The sequence below is a fragment of the Pseudorca crassidens genome, chromosome 20 (genome assembly GCF_039906515.1).
Source record: "Pseudorca crassidens isolate mPseCra1 chromosome 20, mPseCra1.hap1, whole genome shotgun sequence".
In the NCBI taxonomy this organism is placed as follows: domain Eukaryota; kingdom Metazoa; phylum Chordata; class Mammalia; order Artiodactyla; family Delphinidae; genus Pseudorca; species Pseudorca crassidens.
In genome coordinates this window covers 20,117,792-20,125,179 of record NC_090315.1, presented here as the reverse complement: position 1 = coordinate 20,125,179, position 7,388 = coordinate 20,117,792, and the positions used below count along the sequence as shown (strand labels likewise).

Sequence of the window (7,388 nt, the reverse complement as noted above, 5' to 3'; positions counted from 1 at the left end):
ATCAATAAGGGATTAATATCCAACATATATAAACAACTCATACAACTCAACATCAAACAAATGACCTGATTTTAAAATAGGCAGAAGAATTGAATAGACATTTTTCCAAAGAGGAAATGCAGATGGCCAACAGGCACATGAAAAGATGCTCAACATCGCTAAGCATCAAGGAAATGCAAATCAAAACCACAATGAGATATCACCTCACACCTGTCAGAATGACTATCATCAAAAAGTCTACAAATAACAAATGTTGGCAAGGATGTGGAGAAAAGGGAACCCTCATACTCTGTTGGTGGGACTGTAAATTGGGGCAGCCACTGTGGGAAATAGTATGGAGGATTTCTCAAAAAACTAAAAATAGAACCCAGCATTTCCACTTCTGGGTATATATATGAAAATAAACAAAAACACTAATTCAAAAAGATACGTACACCCCAATGTTCATAACAGCATCATTTATGATTGCAAGATATGGAAACAACCTAAGTGTCCATCAAGATGAATGGATAAAGAAGATGTGGTATGTATACAATGTCATACTACTCAGCCATAAAAAAAGAATGAAATCTTGCCATTTGGAGCAACACTGATGGACTTGGACGGCATTATGCTAAGTGAAATAAGTCAGAGAAAGACAAATACTATATATATCACTTATGTGTGGAATCTAAAAAATAAAAAAAACTAGTGAATATAGCAAAAAAGAAGCAGACTCACAGATATAGAGAACAAACTAGTGGTTACCAGTGGGGAAAGAGAAATAAGAGGCAATATAGGGGTAGGGGAGTAACAGATACAAACTATTAGGTATGAAATAAGCTACAAGGATACGTTGTACAACACAGGGAATACAGCCAATATTTTATAATAACTATAAATGGATTATAACCTTTAAAAATGTGAATCACTATATTGTATACCTTTAACTTAAATAATATTGCACAGCAAATATACTCCAATTTTGTAAAAAGATGAAAGAAGCCATAAAAAAAAGAAGACATGGAAGAAGGAACATATCCATGCTGGACTCAAACTCCTGGTATCTGGAGCGTCTGGCTCTCCATAGGAGATCCCACAAGGTTACATTCATGTGGTGTCTAATTCCTGAGCAAACAGAGTGATGCCTACACAAAAAAATCATAACTGAGCTTTAAATTGATACACGTTTGTATATAGCAGATTAAGACTGGGATTGCAATTGAGTCAGTGGGAACATCCTGGTTATCTCTTACTCAAATTTTCCATTGGCCATTCCTGGGCAGGTAAAGCCACCAGATAGAAATCACTTCTCCAGGGACCCTTGGCTTTGGAGCAGTGCTTCAGCAGCAGGAGACACAGGACCCTAAGTCTTTTCTCAGCCCAAGAAGAGAAAGATGAAGGCCGCCATGAAGAGCAGAAATCAGAGGCCTGGAAGACCCAGGGTAGAAGGCTAAGGCCTAAGCCCCAAATGGCCCACGCTGGGGCCACCAGGCTTCAGGGCCTCGGGACCAAGCAAGGGCTCTCCCTGGTCATTTAGTGTGTGTTATTCCTCTCCTATGCCACCCTGATCCAGCACTTGGGTTCATCAGAGTCCTGGGCTCCCAAGCAGAAGACCTAATCTTGGGTTGAGGTTGAAGGATCAAAGAGGGAAAGATGGGAGCAGCTGACTGTCTAAAGAAGTCTGACAGGAAGTCTGGTACTTCCTGCATCCAACCTTTCTGCTCCAATCTGGCCCCCACAAAATCACACATGCAGATGGGCATATGACTACGAGACATGTGGCCTGGACCACTAGGTCAACACACTGCTCCTGGCTTCAAGCCCACAATCCCCTTCCTTTCCCAAACGAACCCTCTGATCCAGCCTGTCCTCCTCTCCTCACTCAGGCCAAACTCATCCCTCCCTTCCCGCCTTCATCCTCATGCCCCTTCCTGGCCCCACCAATGCCACCCAGAACCCTCCTTCCTCCCCTCCTATCCTTGTGGACACAGTCCCAAGGGCCAGCTCCCTGCCCTTCCCGATGGCTCTGTCATTTCCAGAATCCCATGGTCCCTCCCTCCCCTCCTTTTTTTCTTTCCTTTTTTTTGGTTTTGTTCCTTAACTATTCTCAAACGGTGACTAAAGAGAGAGAATGCTGCTTCTCCAGGACAGGGACCATGGACTTGGGTTCTTACATGGGCCAGACAGGGAATTCCGTGCAGGGGATTGGGTGAGGATGCTGTGAATGGAGGGACTAAAGTGGGCAGCTGTTGCTGTGTTGGACCAGTGCTGCCAAATATTCTCTTTTACTAAAAAAAATATTAAAGCCAGAAATGAGGATTTTTGTGTGAAATCTCCTAGAGCTGGCAACCAATCCGATAGCAATTTTAAGCATGAGTTGGCCAACTAGAGTCTACTGGTGGCGAAACCAGCCCTTGGCCTATAGGCTGCATGCTCCCTCCCAGGAGATAGAGGGCAGCTCCCTGCAAGCAGCAGGTGCCCACCTCTCCCCCCAGGTGCACGAGCTGTGGCCTGGGGGTGGGAAGATGTCACAGGCTGGGAAGAATCCAGGGCCATCTTGCTCCTTATCTCCCAGGAAGACACAATCCTTCCTCCTCACGTGCCCGCCCACTGCGGGTGGGGACATCTTGGCTTTCCTCACAGCATCATTAAGGCATAGAAAACAACGCTAAAGTGTTTCATTTGACTTCGTGAGGATTGCCAGAAGAGCTAAGAGCTTCTTAAGCAGATTCCTTCCAAGCCATTTGAGCCCCTTCTATAAATAAAGCTTTAGACAATTTCGGAAAAGCATATTTATTTATCTGATAGATCATAACGGTTCCTTCGGTGCCTTTAGCCCTGTGGTGTGATCTTCGAGCACTTAGCTCCCTTTCACATAGTTAGGCCACTTTCTGGGAAGCAAAAAAGGTGTTAACCCCTTGGACGAGCAGACGCCCAACATGATGGGGTCCTCCTCGCAGTGGGTCTCGCTCCGATCCGAGCCATTAACATGAAGGCGGCAGCAGATGCCAAAGGAAATTATTAATAAGCAGAGGCTGGATGACTCCAAGCCAGCAAAAACATTTCTAAAGTGGCTAACGGCTAAAGGAAAGGGGCAGAATGAGGGAGGAGGAAATGGTTGTGTCCTTCTCAAAACAGCAGGTAGGGAAAAAAAGGAAAAGGAAAGACAAACAAGTCGGAGACAAGTGATTACAAAGGAAACAATTCTTTCCCTCTTGGGTTTCACCTGCCTCAATTTCTGGTCCAAGAATTGCAGCTTTTGTTGGCTCAAATTGTGCAGAGGAATGCTTTCTCAGCCTTTAACATTATTGATACTTGGGAGCTGGAAAATCTTGGTTGTCAGGGGCTGTCCTATGGGTTGTAGGATGCTTTCTAGCCTCCCTGGTCTCCACCCACTAGATGCCAGGAGCACCCTCCTCTCCAGGTGTGAGAACAAAATGTCTGCAGACATGGACAAATGTCCCCCAGGGGAACAGAATAACTCCTAGTTGAGAACCACTGGACTGGACATAGAGGTGAACTTGAGAATCAATGCACAAGAAATAGCAGAGATCCAGAGCCTTGGAGAGAGCCAACCCGGGTTCAAGTCTCAGCTCCACCAGCTCTATGGTGACCTTGGTCAAATGACTTCCCATCTGGGTCTCAATTTTCTCATATGTAAAGTAGGATGATGCTCACCTTGCCGACCACATAAGATTACGCCAGAGTTAAAATGTCACTGGTATCATGTTCTTAGCACCAACTGCCACACAATAAGAAATCACATATCACCTATTATTATTGTAATATTTATTATCAGGAAAATGGTCTCTGTCACAGCTTAACACACATGTTCCAATCCCTTTAACCAGCTGTCCTCCATCACAAGAAACCTTTGCTGTGTGATTAGTATTAACAACACCTCCCCCAATAAATAAAAAGTTATATTCCGTGAAGGCCTGCCACAGACCCTTAAACTACTTGTATTAGTTAGGGTTGGTTGTAAGTGACTGGAATCCACTCTTAAACAGAAGAGGGTGTCCTAGAATGCTGTGGGGCAGCCTCAGCTTCCATAATCAAAAAGAAAGGCTGTTAAACCAGGGTCAGCAAATGGCAGAACCAAGGCAAATCTGGGGGCTTAGTAGCGGGGGTTAATCCATGATCCTGTCCGAGTGCGGCCTCTAGAAACAATCTGTACCGATCTTTTTGTTTCAGTTCCTTCATCACCTTGTTCAAGATTCAAAGTCCCAGGAGAGAATATGACTGGCTAGGCTGGGACCACACGCTGACCCCTGGCCGGGGTGGGATGGCACTTTGATTGACAGGCGTACTAAGGCTGTCCACAGTGGGGGAACAGGAAGTGTCTTTTTCTAAAAGGAAATCGGAGTATCATTTCTCCCAAGAATGTCACAAGGATATTGGGGGCTGAATGGGCAGAATCAACAAATGCTCACCATACACTGTACCCCAGAATGCACCCGTCTGCCCTTTGCTGGGGCCATAGCTGTGTGTTCCTTCAGCACAGAAAGTAGAAATACCCCCACCAATTCAGGATTCACTTCATACTCCATCACAACCTCCCAAATAAGGCCCCATCCTTTACAGGGCTCTGACATCCCAGACAAAGGAGAAGGCCGCCATTGGAGAAGGTGGTGGACGAGAAGGCTGGGGCACTTAGTCCTCTGGCCAGGAGCAACGCCTGGCATCATTCATCCTCCGGGCTCTGAGGCCTATGCCCTGGGACCCCTCTCCAGTCAGCATTTCCTCACCTCACTCTAGAGGGACAATATCTGGCCTCTTCACTCAGTCTTCCCCACCCCCACTCCATTCGCACGCGTGTTTGATTCTTGCCTCTGAACATGAAGATGAACTTGATACAAGCACACCTGGATGTAAGTCCCTGGAGCTAATTAATCGAAAGTCTCCTTTATTAAATAAGCCCACAGACAAGCCCAGGAATGAACATGGCCTCCGTGGGTTTGAAGCTGAATGTTGAGCCGAGTGAGAGAGAGGGGTGGCGGGTTTGGAGCTATTGATTTGTCAAGATGCGAAACCCAACCTGTGAGCCATCCTTTCTGCTGAGGTTACCATTTAGGTCGGAAGATGCTCTTGGCACTAAAGCATGGCATGAAATCTTCCCTTAGATGGCAGGATAAGGGAAATGTTAGACACGCAGTGAGAGCAACTTGGCACCCGAGATTTATTAATATTTTAAATGTGGAAGGCATGTGTTCCAGGGCTGACTCATTGCTTGCTGAGGAAGAATCCAGGTAAACAAATTCCTAACATCATTAAAAACAAAAGCCTCACCTTTGCATCTTGTTCCTTCATCAGATAACATGATGAGCTAATTACTCAGATATAAGCATTATCTTTCAGACAAAAGGATGAAAGGGCTTAACTATGTATCTGTGGTTTCTCTATCATAACATCCTTGGAGACAAAACTTAAATCATAATTTTATTAATGACACACAGAGGATGGGATCAATTTTTCCATAGACTCAGAACTTGGCAATGAAGAGATCAGACAGAAAAGTTGAAGAAAGGAAAAGAAAAAAAGTAATCCTGGGACACTCTGTTCTCCACATAGAGCTTTTTCTTCTCAGATGGATCTGAAAGAGAAATAAAAATAAAATAAACAAAATAAACCAGAGGTCATTTTGTGGGCAGATTCCAGCTCCAGGGGTCCCTGTGATTTGTTCAAAGGAAACCGACCACTTCCCCATGCCCCTTGCAGAGATGGCTTGTCCTGCTGGTACCTATCACGTCAGTCAATCCAGGTGATAAGAACAAAAGTCACTTAAGACGGCCACTTCAAACCCCACCAATTACTTGAGCCTCGTGAAGAATGAAAAGAAAAAAATATCCATCAAAACTTCCATAATGTTCACCAAAAGGAGTGAAAACAGCCACAAAATCAGTCAGTAAAAGAAACAGCTTGCCTTGCCCTTTTCTTAAAACTGGTTTTTATTTTCTATCTGACTAACAGAACCATTTAAGATCCTTGAGGGGGCTTCCCTGGTGGCACAGTGGTTGAGAATCCGCCTGCCAATGCAGGGGACACAGGTTCGAGCCCTCGTCCGGGAAGATCCCACATGCCGCAGAGCAACTAAGCCCATGTGCTACAACTACTGAAGTCCGGTGCTCTGCAACAAGAGAAGCCAGCACACTGCAACGAAGACACAACACAGCCAAAAATAAATAAATAAATTTATTTTTAAAAAAAGATCCTTGAGGGCCTTCAAAGACCATCTACTACCAGACTATCAGCTGAAAAAAGGTGTCTTATTAAGGATAAAATGTTAAAGAGAACATCCGACACTGTATTTCATAATTAGACTTTCAATTTCATACATACATTGCAACTGCATTTTATAATTTGGTCTGGAACATAGGCCTGGGGTCACTGAGCCCCTGGGGTGTTTCTCTCCCCAGATCTCTCTCTGAGGACAGTCCTACCTGCTGGAAAGCCTGGATCCTGGAAGGCTTCTTCTGGGAAGACTTCTCTCTCTGTCCCCTTCCGCCCTTGTTTTCCCCTTTCTTGTCTGTTGCTACCCCGCCCTGGGAACAGCATCTATTATGTTTCCCTTCATTGTACACACTGAGTGGAAGCCGCTTCCCACACCAGGCTGCAAGCTCCTGTGAGTTGGGGCTCTGAGGTCTTCATCTCCCTCCAGCACCTGGCCCAGGATGGCTGCCTTCAGGGACGTGGCAGGTGAGTGAATTAAGTTGCTGAGTGGGAGCAGCCCCAGACCAGGATGACAGGCACAGGAAAAGAGTTACCAACTACTTTCAGGTGTTATCACAGAGGGCCAGCCGATGGGGAGAGCCAGGAAACTCCAGCCTGGGCAGCTGGTAGGTGCGCTCCACAGGCAGGTCTGGGCCACCTTGCAGAGTCCTGTGGTGGGTTTTGCCTTGAACAGAGGGTTGATTCAGAGCTAACTGAGGCTTGATTCTCCCTGATCGTTTCTTGACATCCAAGCTGGTAGATACCCTCTGTCTCAGCATGTGATGTGGGAGCTGTAAATTCCCCTGGAGACCTCTCCTACTAGGTAAGATGCTATTACTCCCCAGGGTCCTCTTCACTGGGACCTGGGTGCATAAAGGAGAGAGAAATCAGCCCCAATGCAGAGGGAGAGAATGGCGATCAGGGAAGGCTTCACGGAGGAGGGGGCAGAGCTTGTCTGTGCTATGATCCCACGGCACAGGTGCCCGTGTTCACAAAGTTTACACACCTCTACGGAGCATGTGTTCACCCCTCCCGTGGTGTAAATGCACCTCCTTTGTCACCTGTGTCTGACACTTAATGCATGCCCCATAAATATAAGATAGAAGTAGCAAAGAACAGCTTGAAAAGCAAATCTAGCCTGACTTTGCATTCTCTCTGGAGAGCCAGTCCTTTTAGAGATTACATTTGACTGCCTT

The 7,388-nt window shown here is 45.9% G+C and overlaps 1 long non-coding RNA gene across 1 annotated transcript in view; it reads right to left on the bottom strand.

Moving 5' to 3' along the window:
- Positions 1 to 5,414: 5,414 nt before the first annotated feature.
- LOC137215046 (uncharacterized) overlaps positions 5,415 to 7,388 on the bottom strand; it is a 176,109-nt gene continuing 174,135 nt past the window's right edge. Inside the window, exon 4 of the long non-coding RNA XR_010939134.1 lies at positions 5,415 to 5,575. This is a non-coding gene — a long non-coding RNA (uncharacterized lncRNA). The remainder of the gene's footprint in view (positions 5,576 to 7,388) is intronic.